The sequence below is a fragment of the Schistocerca americana genome, chromosome 4 (genome assembly GCF_021461395.2).
Source record: "Schistocerca americana isolate TAMUIC-IGC-003095 chromosome 4, iqSchAmer2.1, whole genome shotgun sequence".
In the NCBI taxonomy this organism is placed as follows: domain Eukaryota; kingdom Metazoa; phylum Arthropoda; class Insecta; order Orthoptera; family Acrididae; genus Schistocerca; species Schistocerca americana.
Genome location: NC_060122.1, coordinates 838,543,912 through 838,569,568, shown reverse-complemented (window position 1 = coordinate 838,569,568; position 25,657 = coordinate 838,543,912).

Below are 25,657 nucleotides of genomic sequence, written 5' to 3'. Positions count from 1 at the left end.
TGCAAGTCGTTTAACTGATCCACCAACACCAACACCATCATTAGCTCCCTTCCCATGTGAGGTGGCTGAAAAATGCCATTCAGCTTCAGTTTGGAAATCATCTTCATGATGGCACAGGTTGATAAAGTTCTTTTTATTTTTATAATGAGCTGTTGCTCCATCAGAGAAATAATATATTTTTCTTGGTTTTCTACCGAATTTAACAGTCAGGAAGTCCATCAAGTACGATTGGAACAAATGCACAGCAACGGTGTCATGTGTTAGGCATTCTGATATTATTACAAGAATTGTGTGCTCAAGTTTGTTCCCATCCTTGTTAATAAGCAACAATGGGATGACTCGTTGCTTGACTGTTTGTCCAGTGATACCCTTGAACTTCATACTGGATGACAAAGGAGTAATTCTCAGAAAAGTCACAGATTGCTAAGACCTTGCCTTCTTTAAGTTCATTTCTCAGTCTTTTTTGGAAGGTTGATAGTTGTTTAGCAACAAATGAATATCGTGTAAGCGATTTTAATTTATCAAAATGAACAATCAATAAAGTTGTCAGATGGTTTTATGATTGTTTCTAGAGATATATGATCAATGGAACCCCATTGCTGATAAGTTATATTATCAATATTATTAGTATTCAACAAATCTTGTAAATATGTCTTAAATGTTTCTGGGCCAGGGCAGAATCTATATTCACCAAAATGACAAGCAGGTAATGACAAATTACATACAACTCTTGCAATGCAGTCTTTGTAAGTTTTTATTGGATTACCTTCATCCTTTGTCAGCTGAGGAATGTTACATCCAGTCAGGTTGAGTTTGAAGTTTTGATGGGTAGTACACACACAGACAGTGTGTGTACCACTACTTCCAGCTAAAACACAATTTTTGGGACATCGGTCTGCAAACTTTGAAAATCCAATGTGGAGCTCTGGTTGTCTTTAAACTTCGCGTAAATTTCTTTCAAATTAATTAAAACTAGCCGTTTTTGTACTTTCAGTTTTTCTCCGTTATCTCTCACAAGCACAAAATCTTTTTTCCCAGGCATTGCCCTGCTTATCTCATCAGAACAATAAAAGATTGTAACAAAATCAGCAGTTGTTTGATCAAGAGTCTTGCCAGGTTTTGGGTTTGTTGAAGACAAAATGTCCTTGGCCTTCACCAAATCTTTTACTCTTCAAGCCATGTAAGTTGTTATGTTAAATTCATCTTGAAGCTTCTTAACATTCCAGATTTTAGGTAAAATGGTAAGAATTTCCATCTGTTTACTTCGAGATGTACATGTACGTAATGTTCTTTTAGCTGACTGATCATCTCTGATTCTGCGTGATCATGTACCTCTTCTGTTTGTGGAAGGAAGCAATAATACCTTTGTTTGAATTGTTGAAGTTAATTTAATTAGTTTTTCCTTAGGATATTTTGCTTCACACAGTCGTTTCTTCTTAATTGGCGATTCACCAACGGACTGCAAAGAAGCATTCAACCTTACTAAGGCCCCACTTGCTGCAATTTTTCTTGTTTCACCACAGAATAAAGTAGATAATCATCATTTTCTGTGCTAGACATATCACAAATTACTTCTCGTGCAATTCTTTTATGGCAGTTGTCACATACTTTTTGATTTAAAGTTAAGAAAGGTTTTCTTGCTATCATCTATTGTGAAACTGGCTGTAAGTTTTTTTTGTGGTTATTGTGGCCCTTTTCATTAAATGGATTACAGCACAAAGCTGATATTTTAGGCACTTTATATTTCTCAAGTGAACAAACTAATTTAAAAAAATATTTTTCAAGTTGAGTGCCCAGCTTTCTATATTCAATACTATTCAATATTACTCCTCTATTCTTTCACTTCCTGTAAAAAAATATTTCATTATGTTAATAGTATGCAAACATTAACTGGTTGTAGGCATACAAACTTACAGACTCTTGTGAGGTTTGTACAAAAGTGCCTTTAAACTAGATTCAAAACACATTTCAGAGTTAATCACATAATTTCACTACAGCTGCTTCACAACAAAAGAATGTGTGGGTCACTTTCAACAATAGGTGAAAATTGCTGACAATATTAACTAGAGATGAAATACTGAATAGATTGCAGATAGTAACACCAAGGAATAATTTTATATATAATACTTCAAATGAGAGATAGCTTCCCCTTTTTGTCTTTTTTTCCCCCCATGGTTTTACAGCTATTAATAAATAATTAGCACTAAAGTTTAATAAGGAGTTATTCGTTTCAAAAGTACAATTTGTGGACCATGTAACAAAATCCAACACTGTAATATTTTCATGTGCAGAAAAATAATAGAAATTCACCTATCTGACTGATTTTGGAGAATCGTGGTAACATAAAATTGCGTTTGATAGTGATCCCATGCTCATCCCAAGTTGAAACTTTCAGAATATGTATATGTAAAGTGTATCTTTCACATAAATTTTTTTGAGAATTTTAAAAATACAGTTTTTAAAATTCCATAAAATCAACAATGTTGTTTTTATAAACAATGTGTGTGTGTGTGTGTGTGTGTGTGTGTGTGTGTGTGTGTGTGTGTGTGTGTGTGTGTGTGTGTGTGTGTGTGTGTATATATATATATATATATATATATATATATATATATATATATATATATATATATATATATATATATTAAACTAATGATGTTTGAAATGATATAAAAGCTCTTTAAAAGAGCTTTCCAATGAACTAAATTTTGTTGTTCTAGCTTAATTAGAACACGAGTTATAAAGAAAGCAACACTGTTCTGCGAGTCAAAAATCTGTCATTTTTTTCAATTTTTATAAGTCCATTACTTGGTAAATTTTTGTCAGAAAAATGTGAAAAAATTAATTTGTGGTATTATTTATGAGTACTATAGGCATACCTAATTTCATTTAAAACCAAGAGGGTAAGGTTGAAAACGATGGTTTCATTTGACGTGGAATGACCCTACATCTAAGTGGTTTAATCACATTTCTACAGGTTTGAGCTTTGTCATATCCTTTGTAACACCTTACTGAAAGTTTTGATAACTTTCAGAAAATTGTAACTGTAATTAGTCCTGAGTTTAAACCTTCTCAGTTCAATAATTCTGAGAAAAATAAATTTTTAACCAAATTTTATACATGCTGAAATCTGAACTACCAACTGAAATTTTAATAGCATGTGTAGTTTGTGGAGTTACATTAAGTATTCTGCAAGTTAGCCAGGGTTTTTCAAATCTGCTGAAATATAAAGCTACAGAATTGAAATTGTAATACTACATGTGTTTTAGCATAAAAATAGTGGATGGAAGTTTCTCTATCTTTGTGTTCGATGTTATTGTTATTAGAATAATGTTGGACTTTGGTCAAAATTTAGTAAAGTGTAATAGATTATCTGCTCTTTAGAAATATGTTTTGTTCTATATCACACAGTGCTGTATTTTGGCTATAAGATGAAGAAGTATAGCCTGTTTCAAAGAAAGGGTACAGCAGTGACAGAATGGGTAGTTAATAGAACAACAAATATTTATCCAAACAGAGACTCAAAATTTACACAGGATGTATCTTATGCCTTTATCAATCATATAAAAAAGTGATGAAGTAGATACAATCCCAACTTGGTGAGGTATTAGAACCTGATTGCAGCAAGAAGGGCATCTTTTTGCTATGTGGCTAGGTGTGAGGGTGTTGGAAAGTGTATGTTTCATTCACAGCCCACTCTGTGGCTATGTATGTAAGAGCCCCAGCAGATAGAGGCATAGTGTGTCACAGTATGTTGATCTCCTCATCCAGGCCATGAAGACGCAGGGGATGTCTACTGTGTCATCTGCCTAGTGGCATGGAGGAACACGTGGTCGGGACCCAGCTCCTCCAGCATTTTTGCAGAGTTTTCAGACAATGGAGCCACTTCTAATCTGTCATGTAGCTCCTCAGTTGACATCACAAACCTGTGTGTACCTCGTCCCAGCCCTTCCATCAAGAAAAATCCTTGATAGTGTCAGGAATCAAACCAGTGTCCTCCACATGTCAGGCATCCATATTGACAACTCAGCTATGGAGGTGGATGTCACATTAAGTCAGGGGGTGTATATCAGTCTGTCGGAGCCTGGAGACTTATTCATTTGGCATTGTAATTGCAGCTGCAAGAGCAGGCCTTGAAAAACTACATGCTACGGAATTGTTAAGATACTGTGAGAGATTGTGATCATATTTAATATGTGTTGTATAGAATTGAGCTTCTGTGTGGACATTAGACAAATTTCCAGTTCATCAGATTTTTGTGTGTGACTTGTATTAAAAAGGATATAACTAGTGGAAAACTTTCTTTTCAGCTGTGCAGAGATGGAATGGTGATCAAGTGGAATGCAGACTACAGACAGCTTGAGGTAACACTATTTTCAAGTTTCTTGCCACAGTAGTTTACACATCATTATTCTGTGGTGGACAGTAGATGCTACGACCAAGACAGACAAATAAAAACTGGAAAATCTAGCTAACAATGAAGCTGAACCATCTGCTCTGCCACAAAATATTTTCAGCAGCATTGGAAGCATATTGTGATAATTGTGATGTAATATGTTGTAGTTATTACTGGCAGTATACCGTAATTAATGAGCACAGTATGGAGTCACAACAAGCTTCCTCTTACGATTCAAAACAGCTTGGTTATTTTCAACACATTCTCAAAGTCCAAATGAACCAAACTTTGAAATATGTTTGGAAGAAATGATTAATGAAATTTTGGGTGACTGTGAAACCAATTCAAATGATAAGATGAAAAGTGATGATGACCTGGATTAGATCAAAAATTTGATGATGACAATGATAATGATGATGGTGATGATGATAGAACACTGGACATAGAAACGTGTGAAGATGGCCTATGTGCACAACAGATGTATCAGGATGGTTCACACATTTACAGCAAGGAAAACTGCTTCAAATGAAGAAAGTGTGACCACCAATTAAGGTCACAACAAGACAACATAATATTATATTGCACATTTCTGATCAGCAATCTAGGGCTAGTGCCTTGGGTAGATATCCAAAGGTTAAGTAAGAATGGGAGCAACATTTTACTCTGTAATAAAGAGAGTGGGAGAAATATTAACATCAGATGGGGAATGAGACCCTAGAGAATGAACCTCATGTCAAACATCAGGGAGTAAGTTCAAACCACATACTTCCTGTTGAACAATATTGTAGTGAATGAAAGGGATAGATAGTTCAAGAAACAGTCTACTGAGAAAACTAACAGGCCTATTGTGGGGAGCTCACCTTGACATATTAAAGACCACTGCTATGGCTTATGTACTGCAGTGGGAGAGTACGTGCTGTTAATATAGGAAGTGACAACTCACTCAAAGCAAGTAGATACTGGTGTCAGCGAAGCACCAAGAATTGCTACTGCATGCTTGAGACCTACACTTTTGAACACTGTTTGGCCACTCATGGGTATAACTCTATCCCCAATTAGGAGAGCAGCCACTGGGGAAAAAGATGAAGAAGAATAAGAAGAAAGAGAGAAAGAAAGAAAGAGAGGAACAAACCACCCTCTCAACAATTGCACCTGAGAGACATTGGCTAAACTTTGTCACAGAAATATAAGTCAGTCCCATATATGAATTGAAAGAGTAGTTTCCTGAGGGGCCACACACTCACATGCCTCAGCTGGAGAACACTCAGTCACCTAGTATCAGGAGTCACCAAATGCAGAAACACCCTGAAGAAATAGGGACGTGTAAAGGATGACTTATATGAACATAGGGGAAATTCAAACACTACAACACCTACTCTCTGCAGACTCTTAGGTGAGGCAGTTAATCTGCAAGACTTACTTTTAGCAAAAGGACAAAGCATTAATAGCTGCTGAATACTAGAGAAGGAAGATTTAGTGCACAATGGACACAGAAATTTAAGTAAGTAGAGGAGAGCTGCACTTTGTAATAAATCAAGCCCTGTCAGAATTTCTCCCTCCGAACAGCAATTTATGATACCACGTATGTTTTGGCCATGTTTGAACTTCTTTTCATTTATAAATTATTTAATTCATAATTTTGGATATTTATAAAGCCTTTTAACAAGTCAGGCCAAACTCTCTGCCACAAACATATTTTTCCATTTATACACAGTAGTTGATTTGATGATTTGATTTATTTCATGTTCCATAGGTCCAACTGTGTTGGGTTCACAAGGACATGGAACAAGTCAGTTTTTTACAAGTACAATATGATAATCTTATAGCATATACGGACATTTGAGTACATAATTGTACAAAAATTTATACAGTGAATTCTTTGAGCAACAATACAGTAAAAAGTAAAATACATATTTTCTTAGAGTCCTTAAAACACTACAGTAAACAGATACAGAACACACACAGATACAGAGCTCATGTTAAATAACATTCTTACTGGCATTATGTCAATTTGTATTATATAATATTAAAATTTTACAATTTATTTAGTTAAAAATTCATCTAGACTGTGAAAAGCTTTTTCTAGCACAAATATTTTTAGTTCTTTCTTAAACTTACTCTTGTTCTGAATCTCTGTCTTTATTTCAGGAGGAAGAGTATTGAAGAGTTTTGTTCCAGTGTAGTGGACACCCTTTTGGGCCAAGCTCAAATTTCTATGCTCACCGTGTATGTCATTCTTCTTCCATGTGTTATGCTCATGGTAACTACTGTTTGATTGAAATATCTCTATATTTTTACAAACAAAACCTGAGAGAAAAAGTATATTGGCATTTAGTTGTGTATATTTTAAGTTTTTGAAAGCTATTTTTACACGAGTCTCTTGGGTGCAATCCACATATCATTCTTAAAGCTGGCTTCCGTGCAATGAACACTTTCCTTGCTAATGGCTGCTTGCCCCAAAAAATAATGCCATATTCAATGAGTGAGTGGATATAGTCATAGTATGCCACTTTTGCAGTGTTAGGTTCAACACATGTAGTGACAACCCCTAAAGCATATGTAGCAAAGCTGAGCCTCTTAGAGAGATCTATAATGTGTGAAAACCAGTTCATTTTCTTGTTAATGTACACTCCAATAAATTTTGTTATTTCCATTCTTTCTATTGGCTGATTACCACATGTCACACTTACCTCTCACTCTTTTTCTGTTTTTGTACTGAACTGAATAAAGCTGGTCTACTGGAATTTAATGAGAGACCATTCACCTAGAACCAATTAACCACATCTGAGAGTATGTGATTAATGAGTTCCTCAAGATTACTGTCTGTTCTACTGCTCATAAAAATTGTGGTGTCATCAGCAAATAATGTAAATTTACACAGCAGGCTTGTACATGATGATAGATCATTTATAAAAATCAGGAATAATAGTGGCGCAAGAATGAGTCATGCAGCACTCCACATGTAGTGGAACTCCATTCAGAATGTGAGGAAACATCACATACTCCACCCGAGACAACGTTTTGTTTTCTGTCTTGGAGGTACGACTGTAGCCAATTGCCTGCAACACCACTTATTCCCACTAATTTTGTTTTTTGCAAGAGAATCTGGTGATCAACACAGTCAAATGCTTTGGATAAATCACAGAAGACACCAACTGCTAGCATTTTTTCATTAAGGGTTTCTAGGACTTCATCATCTGTTGAACGGATCTTTTGAAAGCCAAATTCGCTCTTGCTGAGAACTCCATTATTCATGAGATGATCAGTAATTCTTACACCTATTAGCTTTTCTAAAATTTTGGAGAAAGCTGTCAGCAATGAGATAGGTTGATAGTTAGTTAGTTCTGCTATATCACCCTTTTTGTACAGTGGCTTCACAATGGCATGCTTAAGTCTACTGGGAACAACACCCTTCTGAAGGGAAGCATTGAAAATATGACAGGGAATATCCCTTATTCACACACCAGAATATTACAATAAATTACTAGATATATTATCAACACCTGCAGAGTTATTACTTTTTAGAGACATTATGATTTTTTGAATTTCTTCTACAGTGACAGGATTAAGGTGCATTTCTGAAATTGTTTGAATATACTGCTTGACAACGAGTTACAGCTACATCAACATTGGGCTTGCAACCAATCTGTTGAGTTACTGATAGAGAGTGTTCATTAAACATCTCAGCACAGTTTTGGGGATATCTACTAGGGTACCTTCATATCTGATTATATTTACATCTTCTTTGCTTGTTGAATTTCTTCGTGTTTCTTTTTTTCCAATGCTCCAAATTGTTTTTATTTCATTATTAGAATTATCTGTTTTCTTCTCATAACAAAGGGCTTTTGATTTCTGTATTAGTTTCTTTAAAATTTTACAGTGTAATCTATAGTTTACATAATCTTATTGCAGCATAAGTTTCCCTTTTGGTTTTAAATGACTGTTTTGTGCCTTTTGTAATCTAAGGCTTACTTACAGAATTGGAAGCATTGTTTCTGACCCATTTCTTGGGAAATATTTCTTAAAATAGTGTGCAGAATTCATTTATAAAACAGTTAAATTTAGTATCAACATTATCATAGTTATATACTAAAGACCAAACAATTTGATCAAACCTATGGTTGAAAGTTTCTTTTGCCTCTTTGTTCATTACTCTTATGAATTTCCATTAAGGAAATTCTTTTTTGAACAGATTAACATCATAAAGAGTGAGAATTTGTCTACCATGATCTGAAAGCCCACTTATAACTTGCCTGACAGTATAATTCTGATGTCTACTTACATATAAAAAAAATGTTATATATCATAGTTTGGGACTCGGATGTAATTCTTGTTGGAAAATTTATTACTGATATCACACTATGTAAGGTCAATTTTATTCTTATTTTATGTCAATGATTTATATTGAAATCACCTAAAACTACAATATCCTTTGCTTTTGAAAATAAAATAACCCTGACAGAAGGAGTTCCATTAAATATAAAAAGGTTTTTATGTCTCCTGAAGGAGTCCTGTAGACAGCCAACACTATTATTGTGTAGAATTTAGTTATTATTTCTGTTGCGCATGCCTCAAATTTTGTTCCACACAACATTTCTTAAGCTTAGATTAGATTTACTTTCATCCCAATTGATCCGTAGTAAGGAGGTCCTCCAGGATGTAGAACATGTCAGAAAACAACAATACAAGACAAATATTTACAACTAAAACAGATAATGTACCATTCCACAGGTCCCAAGAGGAATGATCTTCATTTTTTAATGAACACTATATGAAAGAATCATTTTACAAATACTAATGCACTGAATTTAAAATAAAAAAAGTTTTATTTGTTTATTTATAAGGTAATAAACGTGGAATACAACTACTATAATACTTATTTACAATGAACACATTACTGCACTGAAATGGCACAGAAGTTATATTGTACTCACACACACACACACACACACACACACACACTTATTTACAATGAACACAATACTGCACTGAAATTGTGCAGAAGTTATATTGTACTTATATATACACACACACACACACACACACACACACACACACACACACACACACACAAATCAGTTGGTTCTACTGAGTAATTCATCAATGGAGTAGAAGGCGTAGGCCACCAATAAATCCTTTAGGATTCTCTTAAACTGAATTTCATTGGTTGTTAAGCTTTTTATGGCTGCTGGTAAGTTATTGAAAATGTGTGTTCCTGAATAATGTACACCTTTCTGTACAAGACTAAGTGACTTTAAATCCTTGTGAAGATTATTCTTATTTCTAGTATTGATTTCATGAATTGAGCGTTTGGTTTGAAAAAGTGATATATTTTTAATGACAAATTTCATTAAAGAATAAATATATTGGGAAGCAGTAACTAGTATCCCTAGTTCCCTAAACAGGCTTCTGCAGGATGTTCTTGAGTTCACACCACATATAACTCTTACTACAAGTCATTTAGCCTGGAAAACTTTAGCCTGGCTTGATGAATTACCTCAAAAAATAATCCCATATGACATTACGGAATGAAAGTAAGCATAGTATGCCAGCTTTTTCATTTTTATATCACTTCATCTACATCTACATTTATACTCTGCAAGCCACCCAACGGTGTGTCCAACACAATTCACATTGCAAAAAGAGATTTGTTAAGACGCTTCAGCAGTTCTTTAGTGTGGGGTTTCCCAGTTGAATTTGTTCCCAAGAATTTAACACTGTCCACTTCTTATATTTGCTTGTCATCATATGTGAGGCATATAATTGTGGGAGACCCCTTAAAAGTTCTGAACTGCATATAGTGTGTTTTTTCAAAGTTTAGTGACAAGGAATTGGCTAGGAACCAGTGATTAATGTCCACAAATATTTTATTAGCTGATCTTTCTAAGACTACACTTGATTTGCTATTTATTGCAATGTTTGTATCATTGGCAAACATTGGCATCTGGTAATGTTACTGATGAAAGGTCATTGATAGATACAAGAAAAAGTAAGGGCCCTAAGATGGAATCTTGTGGGACCCCCATGTAATAATAATAATAATAATAATAATAATAATAATAATAATAATAATAATAAGATTTTATTTTTGTTAAGCTTAAAGAAGCAATAGACAATGTCAAATTACAAAATATTAACAAAATTATATGCAGGAGTTATAAGTACAATATTACAATAGTTTTATAAATAGTCAATAAACAGGAGATACAATATATAAAGTGAGGTAGTACAACCAAATCAATCAGAATGTACCAGTACAAAATACAGGAAAAGATCAAAATATAGAATACCAAGACACGAAAACATATTACATACAAAGAAATATTACATCAGGTTATAATAACTGCCCTTTGCAACTGTGCAGAGAAAAACAGATTAATGCTTATTACTAGCTACTAACAAATAGGTAACTAGAATGGCTAATGAAATAATTAATATTGTTACTAGCTACTAACAAATAGGTAACTAGAACTGCTAATGAAATAATTAATATAGTATATCAGGAATAGCCAAACTTTATAATATTATTTGTTTTTGACTGCAATCAAGAAATTCATCAAGGGAATAAAAATGATGCTCGACCAGCCACCCATACAGTTTTGGCTTGATCTTTACAATGGGACAATCGAATTTACAAAGAGAAAATTTATTGCAACTTTTGGAACCTATTACATGATAGCTTTTTAAAGACTTAGTTGTTCCCAATTACGATGATGCCTGATAGCTTGATACATGTCTCTTTCCTAATAACACCCTTTGTTTCCTGCCAGAGATATAAGGTTTGAACCATTTTGCAGCATTTCCTGTTACACTATAATATTCTAATTTACTTAAAAGGATATTGTGATTTACACAGTCAAATGCCTTTGACAGATCACAAAATATACAAGTTGCCTGCAACTTTTTATCTAATGAATTAAGCACATTTTCACTGTAAGTGTAGATAGCCTTCTCAATATCAGAACCCCTTAGAAATCCGAACTGTGACTTTGAGAGTATGTTATTTGATATGAGATGGTTATAAAGCTGACTGTATGTTACTTTTTCTAAAATTTTTGAGAATGCTGGCAACAGTGAAACTGGATGGAAATTTGATGCTACTTCTTTATCTCCCTTCTTAAACTGTGGCTTAACTTCAGCATATTTTAACCATTCAGGAAATATTCCACTGAAAAGCGACTAGTTACACAGATAGCTTAATATGTTACTTAACTCAGAATCACATTCTTTAATTAGCTTTGTTGATATTTCATCATACCCACTAGATGTTTTTGATTTTAAAGATTTTATGATGGACCTAATTTCTGCTGGGGTAGTGAGGGTCAAATTAATATTATGGAAGTTACTTGAAATGTCTGGTCTGAGGTATTCCATAGCAGCATCTACAGAACCTGACAACTCCATCTTTTCAGTAACAGTTATGAAATGTTTGTTAAAAAATTCCACAACAATATACACATCTGTCATTTACTATTAATGCAATTTGTCCCTTTTCATGTCTGGTTCTACCTGTCTCCTCGTTCACTGTATTCCATATTGTCTTTATTTTGTTATCTGATATGACTATCTTTTCCTTGTAATATATTTGCTTTGATGTCTGTATTACAGTCTTTAATATTTTGCAGTATTTCTTGTAATGTGCTATAGCATCAACGTCGGAACTGTTTCAGATTGACAGATACAGTTTTCTTTTTGTTTTACAAGATGCCCCTATTCTCGAGTAATCCATGGCTCCTTTGTAGACTTTGCTCTAACCTAGTAAGTTTTTGGGATTAGATTAGATTAGATTAGATTTACTTTCATTCCAATTGATCCGTAGTGAGGAGGTCCTCCAGGATGTGGAACATGTCAGAAAAACAACAATACATGACAAATATTTAAACTAAAACAAATAAGCTAATGTACCATTCCACAGGTCCCAAGTGGAATGATCGTCATTTTTTAATGAACACTAAGAGTCATTTTACAAATACTATTGCACTGAATTTAAAATAAAAAAGTTTTATATTTATTTATAAGGTAAGAAACATGTAATACAACTACTGTAATACTTATTTACAATGAACACATTACTGCACTGAAATGGTGCAGAAGTTAGATTATACTTACACACACACACACACACACACACACACACACACACACACACACACACACAAATTTTCAGTGAACACATTACTGCACTGAAATTGTGCAGAAGTTATGTTGTACTTATATACAAATCAGTTGGTTTTCCTCAGAAATTCATCAATGGAGTAGAAGGAGTTGGCCACCAATAAATCCTTTAGGCTTCTCTTAAACTGAATTTCATTGGTTGTTAAGCTTTTTATGGCTGCTGGCAAGTTATTGAAAATGTGTGTTCCTGAATAATGCACACCTTTTTGTACAAGACTAAGTGACTTTAAATCCTTGTGAAGATTATTCTTATTTCTAGTATTGATTCCATGAATTGAGCTGTTGGTTTGAAAAAGTGATATATTTTTAATGACAAATTTCATTAAGGAATAAATATATTGGGAAGCTGTAGTTAGTATCCCTAGTTCCCTAAACAGGCTTCTGCAGGATGTTCTTGAGTTCACACCACATATAATTCTTACTGCACGTTTTTGTGCCTGGAAAACTTTAGCTTGGCTTGATGAATTACCCCAGAAAATAATCCCATATGACATTATGGAATGAAAGTAAGCATAGTATGCCAGCTTTTTCATTTTTATATCCCCTATGTCTGACAAAATTCGCATTGCAAACAGAGATTTGTTAAGACGCTTCAGCAGTTCTGTGGTGTGCTCCTCCCAGTTGAATTTATTATCAAGCTGTAATCCCAAGAATTTAACACCGTCCACTTCTTCTATCTTCTTGTCATCATATGTTAGACATATACTCTTGGGACACCCCTTACAAGTTCTGAACTGCATGTAGTGTGTTTTTTCAAAGTTTAGTGACAAAGAATTGGCTAGGAACCAGTGATTAATGTCTACAAATATTTTATTGGCTGATCTTTCTAAGACTACACTTGATTTGCTATTTATTGCAATGTTTGTATCATCAGCAAACAAAACAAACTTGGCATCTGGTAATGTTACTGATGAAAGGTCATTGATATACACAAGAAAAAGTAAGGGCCCCAAAATGGAACCTTGTGGGACCCCACATGTAATTAGTTCCCAGTTGGATGATGCCTGATAGCTTGATACATGTCTCTTTCCTAATAACACCCTTTGTTTCCTGCCAGAGATATAAGATTTGAACCATTTTGCAGCATTTCCTGTTACACTACAATATTCTAGTTTACTTAAAAGGATATTGTGATTTACACAGTCAAATGCCTTTGACAGATCACAAAATATACCAGTTGCCTGCAATTTTTTGTCTAATGAATTAAGTACATTTTCACTGTAAGTGTAGATAGCCTTCTCAATATCAGAACCTTTTAGAAATCCAAACTGTGACTTTGACAGTATGTTATTTGAGATAAGATGGTTATAAAGACGACTGTACATTACTTTTTCGAAAATTTTTGAGAATGCTGGCAACAGTGAAATTGGACGGAAATTTGATGCTATTTCTTTATCTCCCTTCTTAAACAGTGGCTTAACTTCAGCATATTTCAGCCATTCGGGAAATATTCCACTGATAAACGACTGGTTACACAGATAGCTTAATATGTTACTTAGCTCAGAATCACATTCTTTAATTAACTTTGTTGATATTTCATCATACCCACTAGATGTTTTTGATTTTAAAGATTTTATGATGGACATTATTTCTGTTGGGGTAGTGAGGGTCAAATTCATATTATGGAAGTTACTTGAAATGTCTGGTCTAAGGTAATCCATAGCAGCATCTACCGAACCTGACAACCCCATCTTTTCTGTAACAGTTATAAAATGTTTGTTAAAAAGTTCTGCAACACTATACACATCTGTCACCAATGCATCATTTACTCTTAATGCTATTTGTTCTTCTTCATGTCTGGTTCTACCGGTCTCCTCCTTCACTATATCCCATATTGTCTTTATTTTGTTATCTGATATGACTATCTTTTCCTTGTAATATATTTGCTTTGACATCCGTATTACAGTCTTTAATATTTTGCAGTATTTCTTATAATGTGCTATAGCATCAACATTGGAAATGTTTCGGATTGACAGATACAGTTTTCTTTTTGTTTTACAAGATACCCCTATTCCTCGAGTAATCCATGGCTTCTTTGTAGACTTTGCTCTAACCTTGGTAAGTTTTGGGGGAAAGCAGTGTTTAAATAAGGTAAGCACTTTATTAGCAAAAATGTTATATTTTTCATTCATGCCATGAGCACTGTAAACATCAGTCCAGTGAATGTCTCTGAGGAGTGTCCTAAAATAATCAATTTTTGGCTTACTGATTACCCTCTTGAGCTCAGATTTAACAGATTTTATATCCTGTTCAGTATTAACATTTAACAGAAGGAACTGCATGTCATGGTCTGAGAGGCCATTGACTATTGGTTTTGTAATATAATTTTGTTCATTTGACTTTTCTATAAAGATATTATCAATGGCTGTTTGTGAGCAAGTGGTTATCCTAGTGGGGAACTTTACTGTGGGAATTAAGTTGAATGATAGTGTTACTAACTCAAATAGGTTCTTATTGGGAGAGTCTTTAAGGAAATCTACATTGAAATCACCAGCAACCACTATTTCTTTGTTTTTGGTTGTTAAATGGGCCAGTACAGCTTCAAGGTGGTTTACAAACAGATTAAAGTTACCTGCAGGTGCTCGATATACACTTAATATTATGAAAGATTTTTTGTGAAAATCTAATTCTGTTGCACATGCTTCCATATGCTGTTCTAGGCAAAATTTATGAATGTCTATGTTCTTAAATTTATGACAGTTCCTGATGAATGTGGCAACTCCTCCTTTCTCCATTTCTGATCTACAATAGTGAGATGCTAACCTAAACCCTGTAACACTTAAAAGTTCTATACCAGTGGTCACATGATGTTCAGAGAGGCAGATTATGTCAGCTGGGTTTGAAGACTCTAATTCATCTATGCAGATAGTTAATTCATTAATTTTATTTCTCAGTCCTCGAATATTTTGATGCAATAAAGATAGCTGACATTTCACATTGACTGACTTAAAATTGGATGGAGTTAAAATATCTGCTGACAGTTGAAAATTCTTAACCAATGGCTGTTTATGTTGATGTAATAAGTGTTCGAATAAGGTAAGCACTTTATTAGCAAACGTGTTATATTTTTCATTCATGCCATGAGCACTGTAAACATCAGTCCAGTGAATGTCTCTGAGGAGTGTCCTAAAATAATCAATTTTTGGCTTATTGATTACCCTCTTGAGCTCAGATTTAACAGATTTTATATCCTGTTCAGTGTTAACATTTAACAGAAGGAACTGTATGTCATGATCTGAGAGGCCATTGACTGTTGGTTTTGTAATATAATTTTGTTCATTGAACTTTTTTATAAAGATATTATCAATGGCTGTTTGTGGGCAATTGGCTACCCTATTGGGGAACTTTACAGTGGGAATTAAGTTGAATGATAGTGTTACTAACTCAAATAAGTTCTTATTGGGTGAGTCTACATCTACATACATACTCCACAATCCACCATACAGTGCGTGGTGGAGGGTACCTCGTACCACAACTAGCATCGTCCCTCCCTGTTCGACAACGAGGGAAAAATGACTGCCCATATGCCTCTGTACAAACCCTAATCTCTCTTATCTTATCTTTGTGGTCTTTCCACAAAACATAAGTTGGTGGCAGTAAAATTGTACTGCAGTCAGCCTCAAATGCTGATTCTCTAAATTTCCTCAGTAGCGATTCATGAAAAGAATGCCTCCTTTCCTCCAGAGACTCTCACCCGAGTTCCTGAAGCATTTCCATAACACTCACGTGATGATCAAACCTACCAGTAACAAATCTAGCAGTCCACCTTTGAATTGCTTCTATGCCCTCCCTCAATCTGACCTGACAGGAATCCCAAACACTCAAGCAGTACTCAAGAATATGTCGTATTTGTTTTATAAGTGGTCTCCTTTACAGATGAACCACATCTTCCCAAAATTCTACCAATGAACCAAAGATGACTATCCGCCTTCCCCACAACTGCCATTACATGCTTGTCCCTCTTCATATCGCTCTGCAATGTTACGCCCAAATATTTAATCGATGTGACTGTGTCAAGTGCTACACTACTAATGGAGTATTCAAACATTATGGGATTTTTTTTCCTATTCATCTGCATTAATTTACATTTATCTATACCGAGCGAGGTGGTGCAGTGGTTAGAGACTGGACTCACATTCAGGAGGAACACGGCTCAATATCGCGTTTGGCCATCCTGATTTAGGTTTTCTGTGATTTCCCTAAATCAGTCCAGGCAAATGCAGGGATGGTTCCTTTGAAAGGGCATGACAGACTTCCTTCCCTGTCCTTCTCTAATCCGGATGACCTCGCTGTCTAGTCTCCTTCCCCCAAACAACCCAACCCAACATTTATCTATACTTAGAGTTAGCTGCCATTCTTTACACCAATCACAAATCCTGTCCAAGTCATCTTGTATCCTGCTACAGTCACTCAACAACGACACCTTCCCATACACCACAGTATCATCAGCAAACAGCCGCGCATTGCTATCCACCCTATCCAAAAGATCATTTACATAGACCTACCACACTTCCCTGGGGCACTCCAGATGACACCCTCACCTCCGATGAAACTCACCATCTAGGACAACATACTGGGTTCTATTATTTAAGAAGTTTTCGAGCCACTCACATATTTGGAGACCAAACCCATATTAGTTAGGAGTCTGCAGTGGGGCACCGAGTCAAACGCTTTCCGGAAGTCAAGGAATATGGCATCTGACTGATACCCTTCATCCAAGGTTTGCAAGATATCATGTGAAATAAGGACAAGTTGCATTTCGCAGGAGCGATGCTTTCTAAAGCCATGCTGATGCATGGACAGCAACTTCTCTGACTCAAGGAAATTCATTATATTCAAACTGAGAATATGTTCCAGAATCCTGCAACAAACCAATGTTAAGGATATCGGTCTGTAATTTTGACGACCCGTCCTTCTACACTTCTTATATACAGGTGTCACCTGCACTTTTTTCCAGTCACTCGGGACTTTACGTTGGGCAAGAGATTCACAATAAATGCAAGCTAAGTAAGGATGCAATGCAGTAGAGTACTCTCTGGAAAACCGAATTGGAATCCCATCAGGACCTGGCGATTTATTTATTTTCAACCCATTCAGCTGCTTCACAACCCCAGAGATATCTATCACTATGTCCTCCATATGGGAATCTATAAGAGACTCAAACAGCAGCATGTTTGTACAATCCTCTTGCATGAACGATTTCTCAAATGCTAAATATAAAATTTCAGCTTTCGTTTTGCTGTCTTCCATTGCCAGGCCATACTGATCAGTGAGTGACTGGATGGAAGCCTTCGACCCACTTACCAATTTTACATAAGACCAGAATTTTCTTGGGTTTTCAGCAAGATCGTTTGCTAAGGTATGATGGTGGTAGTGCTTGCATACTTTGCACATCGCTCTTTTTACAGCAGCATGAATCTCTACTAACTTTTGCCAGTCCTCATTCTCCCAATCTTTCTTTTACTGTGAGTGCAACTGTCTTTGCTTCCTGAGCATTCTCCAAATTGCGCTGTTAAACCATGGTGCGTCTTTTCCGTCCGTAACCCACTTTTTCGGCATACTTCTCCAATGCATGATTTACAGTGTGTTTAAAATTTGCCCTTAATTCTTCCATGTCCATCATACCAGAAGTAAATGAAGTCAATTCATTCACTAAGTGGGATGTTAACAACTGCTTATCTGCTCTTTCTAGTAAGAATACTCTCCTAGCCTTCTTGACTGACTTTTTAACTTTCCTAACCATAGTCGTAATGACAACATCATGATCACTAATCCCTGTCTCAATACTGACACCATTGATGAGGCCTGGTCTGTTTGTGGCTACCAGATCTAAAATATTTCTATTATGCATTGGCTGTCGATTTAGCTGCTCAAGACAGTTTTTGGATAATGTGTTCAAAAGTAATTCACACGACGGCTTGTCTGTACCATGTGTAATGAATCCATAAACATCCCAGTCTGTACTAGGTGGGTTGAAGTCACCTCTGACTAATATAGCATGATCCGGGTACTTCTGCGATACAGAGTGTAGACTCCATTTGAATTATTCTAGAACTGTCACGGCGGAACCTGGTGGCAGGTAATAACACCAAACAAGTAACTTTATTTCTCCTAGCCCTGTTAAATGTGTCCAGATAACTTCACAATCACACTCTACTTCAACCTCAGTAGACACAATATTTTTGTCAACAGCAATGAAAACACCACCTCCTACGGTGTCTAATCTGTCTTTCCGATACACGTTCCAACCCTCACTAAATATTTCAGAACTTCCTATCTCAGGGTTGAGCCAGGTCTCAGTCCTGAGAATAATTTGCATGCCACATGCTTCCTGGAGGGCAGTAAATTCAGGAACTTTATTCCGAACACTCTGAAAATTTACTGCTAATATCTTGATAGCTGAAGTGTCTTTACACTGAGTGTTTCCCTGCCTGCATGTCAACTGGTGAGTGTTCATCAGGACACCTCGCACTACTGCCTAGCCTAGAAAACCCCCATGTGCACACCGCAAGTACTCTGCTACCCGAGTAGCTGCTTCCTTTATGTAGTGCACCCCTGACCTATGTAGGGGCGCCCTACAATTCCCCACCCAATAGCGCAAGCCTACAAATCTGGCAGCCAAGACTGTCACAGAGTCAACGAAGCCTCTGGTTGAGACCCTCCACTCGGGTCCAAACCAAAGGACCCCGATCCACCCTGGGAATGATGCTGCAAATAGAGAGCCCTGCTTGCACCCCGCATGCGAGGCCAGCTGTCTTCACAAAATCCACCAGCCACCTGTATGAACTGAGGATCACCTCAGAACCCAAGCAACAAGTACCATTGGTGCCGACGTGAGCAACTACTTGCAGACGCCTGCACCCTGTATGCTCGATAGCCGCAGGCAAGGTCACCTCCACATCTTGGATGAGGCCCCTCGGCAGACAAACCGAGTGCACCTTGGAATTCTTTCCAGCCCTGCAGTCTATTTCCCTAAGGCACTCCATCACCCGCCTAACGTTGGAGCTCCCAATAACCAGCAGGCCTTTGCCCCCGTGTGCCTGCTCGGGCCCTGCTGAAGGATCGGCCACCTGCCCACTGACAGGACGAACGGAAGAGGCCAGCAGGGCAGCCTCCACATTGACCTTCTGCCTCAAGCAACGCAAACGCTCTGCAATCTGCCACTCACCCTGAGGTGAGGGTGGCCACAACATGCCAGGTACACTAGAAGGTGTCTCAGTGGCTGAGTCAGCGGACGCAGCAAGCGACACCTGGGGTGTCTCAAGCAACACGCCAGACCCTCTGCAGTTGCTGCACCTTGAGGCAGCAGCCTGAAGGTGGCTGACTGTGGCCAACAGCATGCTCAGCTGCTCGCAAACTGCAGCCAGTTCCTCCTGCGCCCGCACACAGCATGCACACACCCTATCCATCTTACTGCTAATATCTGGACGTATAGAGTTGCGGCAAATAAAACAGCAATATGTGACTGCACAGTTGCGTCACCAGTGACAGTTTGAGCTGCGATAAATGAACAATTACTTACGAACTAAGCAATCAAATGAACACGACTACGCCACTATGCAGATATTACAATGTGATCCTACCCTTGTCTTAGTACAAATAACAACTGCCTACGTGATGTTACACTCTACCATTATTAAAATTTGATACTACCCCTTTCTAATTCAAAAATACACAAAGATATGAAAAATTTCACCACGCAAGCACAGATGAAACTGCATTGGCTTCTGTCTGCTGCTAACTGACTCTACGAAATAAACAGAAAGCACTGACTGTTGAAATACCCCTGTTTAAATTCTTTATTGGGTTTTGTATAATTTACTGAAGCTGCCAAACAGTTAATTACTATGATTATATAACCGTGTGCTTAATGGATGAAAGGCTATCAGTTTTTATGCTGTGGTTTCGGGGTATTTCATCCAAGTACGGCTGTTCTGAGACTGAATACTGGAATGATTGAAAGTTTGTCTATCATTAAGGACCACAAAGGTTGCAATGTACAAACTGATATATTTTCTACTAACACACAAATTCTGCGGCAGTTACTACCTTCACCTTACACATCTAATTACGGTCATATCTTTTTACTGATTGCTGATTTCCAGTACTTCGTCACACGCAATGCTGATGGTTAACATTCACAACAATCCTCACTGCAATCCATGGTTGCTGCTGGCCAATGCAGTTGACGGGAAACACGTAATTTGGCACCTGTCACTTTCTGTTTCATATCACTCGCAAATCGGTATCGATGAGGGTCCACCCCACGACGATCAGGGGGACGCACTCACTCATCACACTCCGGTGAATTAACTCGACCGCCATTCTTGCCTCTCTCTCCAACACCACCGTTCACTCAACATTCTCTAGTACTACTCCCCACTCAACACTAGTCTCACTGCCTACTGCAGCTCTTGACAATCGATTCCTGTCTGCTATAGACCTGGGCGTTGGATACTAGCATCTATGTTTGTGGGATCACGGATCCCTTACACTGTCCAAAACAAACAACTGACTAACGACTCGGTGAATTTATACTTTACAGCTATCAATAAGCGATATAACTCATCTCAAATATGAGAATACACAAGGATTTTGTGTAATTAAATATGGAAACACACAAACACTCAGAAAGAAATTAAGAATCAAACTAAAAAACAAATATGAAAGTTAAATATGTGACTTGCTTCTGCACTATTGCTGCACTAATACTTCACCAGCGGCTACTCAAGGCTCACTTTAAGGAAATCTACATTGAAATCACCAGCACCCAGTATTTCTTTGTTTTTGGTTGTTAATTGGTCCAGTATAGCTTCAAGGTGGCTTACAAACAGATTAAAGTTACCTGCAGCTGCTCAATATACACTTAATATTATGAAGGTTTTTTTTAAAAATTCTAATTCTGTTGCACATGCTTCCATATGCTGTTCTAGGCAAAATTTATGAATGTCTATCTTCTTAAATTTATGACAGTTGCTGATGAATGTGGCAACTCCTGCTTTCTCCATTTCTGATTTACAAAAGTGAGATGCTAACCTAAACCCTGTAACACTTAGAAGTTCTATACCAGTGGTCACATGATGTTCAGAGAGGCAGATTATGTCAGCTGGGTTTGAAGACTCTAATTCATCTATGCATATAATTAATTCATTAATATTATTTCTCAGTCCTCAAATATTTTGATGCAATAAAGATAACTGACATTTCACATTGACTGAGTTAAAATTGGGTAGACTTAAAATACCTGCTGACTGTTGAAAATTCTTAACCAATAGCTGTTTATGCTGATGTAATAAGCTGGAATTATGTTTTTTGGTTTCTTTCTCAAACTGAAGGTTTGTCTCAGTCCTAGCCTCTCTTAAAATGTGATTTCTTTCTGTCCTCACTACCCTAAAAAAGGTTCTTTTCTGAACCCTATAACCATTGGTATTTTATCACTCATGACAGTGCCTCCCCCCTTTAACTTTCCTGCTATTTTCCCAGCCAGTTTACCCTTCCCCTTCCTGTTGAGGTGTAGGCCATGCCTGGTATAATCCCACCTACTGAGAGAATCAACAGAAACCACACCAATGTGTGACCCTGCACCCGACATAAGCAGCCGTTCCAGCTCCAAATTAGCTCTATTGACAAAAGAGCTCAAATGAGGTCGGTCATGGCGCCCAAGAACAGATACAAACTCAACACTAGTATGCTTTGATGCTGATGCAATCTTCGCCAGGTCACACTCTATACTGTACTCAGGATCTCTGTCAATACTGTTACCTGCCCCACCCACTTCCTTAGTGAAATCTTTGCAAAGTGATCCTAAATCCTCTGTCACCTGCTCCAGACCAGCATTAGGTTTAAAACAATTGGTGACCTAGTAATCTGATCCTAGTTCATCCTGCAAAAGTTCGCCAACACCTCTTCCATGGGAACTACCTAACAAAAACACCTTCTTTCTCTTTACTGATTTCCCTACTTTCTTACTTTTCAATTTGCTGCTGAAAGTTTGTTGTGCCCTGTCTACACCTGCAACTGCTTGAGGCTCACCAGTTTCTAACCAAAGTAACAGGTCAAATCTAAGTTCCACATTCATCATGAATCTGTCAGATAAACTTCTAGGCCTGTTCCTCCTGTTGCCTGTTGCAACTTCCCACCTCTAATATCTATAGCTTTGTATGGTACAATATCCTTAACATAAATTGCTACTCCACCTTTGTTTATCCTTTCCCTACAGTAGTATGTTACTAAACCGTAACTTACTATAGATGGCAAGGCACATTTATCAGTAACATGGTGCTCAGTTAAGCACAAAATCTGAGCAATATTTATGCTGTCCTTTTCATTAATGTTAATAAGAATTTGATTTGTTTTGTTTAAGAGGCCCCTTATATTTTGATGAAAGAAAGAGATGCTTCCTCTCGCTTTTTCATTCTATTAATGCTGTTACCTGACATAGAATCCACTGGGGTCCATCTTGAGACAGGAGGGAGGAGACACCTGACACTACCTACTGTTGTCCCTCCTTTCTCTTCAGGCCCACACATAAAAAATCGTTGAGATGAGGAGGAGGCTCACCATTTCTCCTGCTTAACAGCCTTCTATTTGCTGTTGTCGGTGGTGATGCTGTATCTGACACTTCAAATGTTGGTTCTGCCATTACTGCTGTGTTTTCTTGTGAACTTGCAGTCTTCTCATGTTTCTTGTTTTCGTCTAAAATAATATTTGTATGATGAGGAAATATAGTTCTTTTGTCGTTGAAATCGCTGTCCACTGTTCTTTCTGTTAACATTTCGTCTTTCTTTACATGCTTTGCTTGTGCTGATGATTGTTCTAATGCTTTTGCCCTTTTTTAAGTGTTTTCGTTATGGAGTGAGGTGATGGTGATGCAATTATTGTTTTGGTTTTGGATTTATTTTGGTGGTTTTTTATTACCTTGCTTATCAGGTTTGCCAGATATTCTTTACCCAAGCCATCCAGTTGAAGTCTGCATTGTGTGTGGAATCTACGTCCAATATTGCTTATATCAACTCATTTCACATTTTTTAAATGTCTGCAGATTTTTTCAGATTGATTGGGGGCACATTTTATATCCCTGTTAACACATGACCTTCAAGATCATAGCGATGTGTAATACTGACCATTATTACATTAGTGTGAGTGAGGTTCCTCAGACACTGTTTAAGATCGCACATTGCACTCACTGTTTCATTTTTGTAGATGTTGTTTGCGCCTCCCAGAAGTACAACGAAGTCTTTATAGTGCAGATATTTTGCCTCTTCGGATGAAGTCATTCTTTTAATTTCGCTGAGTGGGGCTCCCGGTTTCACTATACCGCATGAATATGTTTCAGTTGTTTCTTTTAGTTTACTCACAAGTCCACAATCATGGCTGTCTGAAAACACAAACAGTTAGCTGTTATTGGAGTTCACAATGTGTGAATCATTTTGTATTGTTCACGCTTGTTTGCGTCAATAAATTTTCATTTCTTACCTTATTCACAGTGCCTTCTTGCGTTTTCCCATCGTTCATGTGAACTATAAGCTACATTTTCATTATCGGCAGTTGAAAGTACTTGAAGTGTGTTTTCGTCCACAAAGCTTGCGTAACTTTCTCAGGTTTTCCGAATTTGAATTTGGTCTTGCTGTTATGGCACTTTACACTTGACCATTTTTCCATAACGGACAAACTATCTTGCATAAGTTTTAGCGTGTTCAGTTCACTATTTTCTTGTTGTATTTTCGAAATATCCATTTTCAAACTGCTGATTATGAACTGTAAGCTCGTTATGCATTCGTTCAGTTTCGTGATTTCGTCCTTACAATTTTCTAACGATTTCTTTTTTACGGCAAAATTTCTGTTTTTCTGGAAGGACACCTCCTTAACCATTACTCTAGTCGCCATCTTGATCTCCCTTATGCTATGACGTGCTATGAATCAGAGTTCCAATAAATAACCATACAAGCATGTAAAACAAAATATAGGCCTCATCACAATCTTATTTTGTAAAGTTGTTTTGAAGTTGTCCAATAAACCTGTTACCATTTGTGTTTTTATTGATTTAACAACTGATATCAGATCAAATTTATAACAAAACATAAAATCAAGAACTTTAGAAACATCCACCTTATTTTGATATCCTTGCCAATATTTGTTATTATCACAGTTGACTATAATAATTTACATTTGTGAACTGTAGCCATTAATTTGAAGCTATGTTAATAATAAAAAGCAGAATTAATCTAGATAGTGATTTGACTAGCAGAACTTTCAGAATAGTTCAGAATAATGCTATACATTGTGGTGCCAAATAAGACATGCACTCTTACTCTGAGACTTGTTCTGCATCTGAAAGAGTGAAAATGAGGTCAAAGTTTTTGATCTGTGTGGTTAATGCTTCTTTTCTTTGACATGCTTTCCAACTTTATATTTTCCTCATGATTTTGGACAGTGTTTGTGACTGTGGAATAATTAATATTAAATGCTATTAAAAAGTAAAGAAGCAGTTATGCTACAAGCTTGTCTTCTATGGACTGAAGGACCAATCGAAGTACATTTATACTACACACTTACAAAAACTGCTGTAAACTGAAGCCATTAAGTAAAATATTAGCAATATGTGTAAAGGTTTCTCTTTTGAGCTTTATTAATAAACATTGCCACCAAACTGATTGTAATTCTTGTGCAATGACATCAATTTGTAATAATTTTAGTATAAATGATAAGGATGGGGACTTTACAGGTGGGTGCATAAACCTGGATTTATAGACTTTTTGACTGAAGTATTAATATAATTCTTGTTTTGCAGATGTAGATCAGTATGTCAAGCTTAAATATTATCTCTGTAACACAGTTTGCAGAGAAAAAATGCTATGATGAATGATTGTTTAGAGAACAATGAAAACACACATAAAGAACATTAGTAAATGAAAGTAAAGGAACAATCACATCATCTTTACATGAGACTTTGGAGGAAGAGAGAAGCTCATTGTACCAAGATCATTAAACTTTGTATTTTTTGGGGTATTGTGCCCTCAAATATAGTTAAAATAAAAGCCATTAAGTAAAATATTAAAAATATGTGTAAAGGTTTCTCTTTTGAGCTTT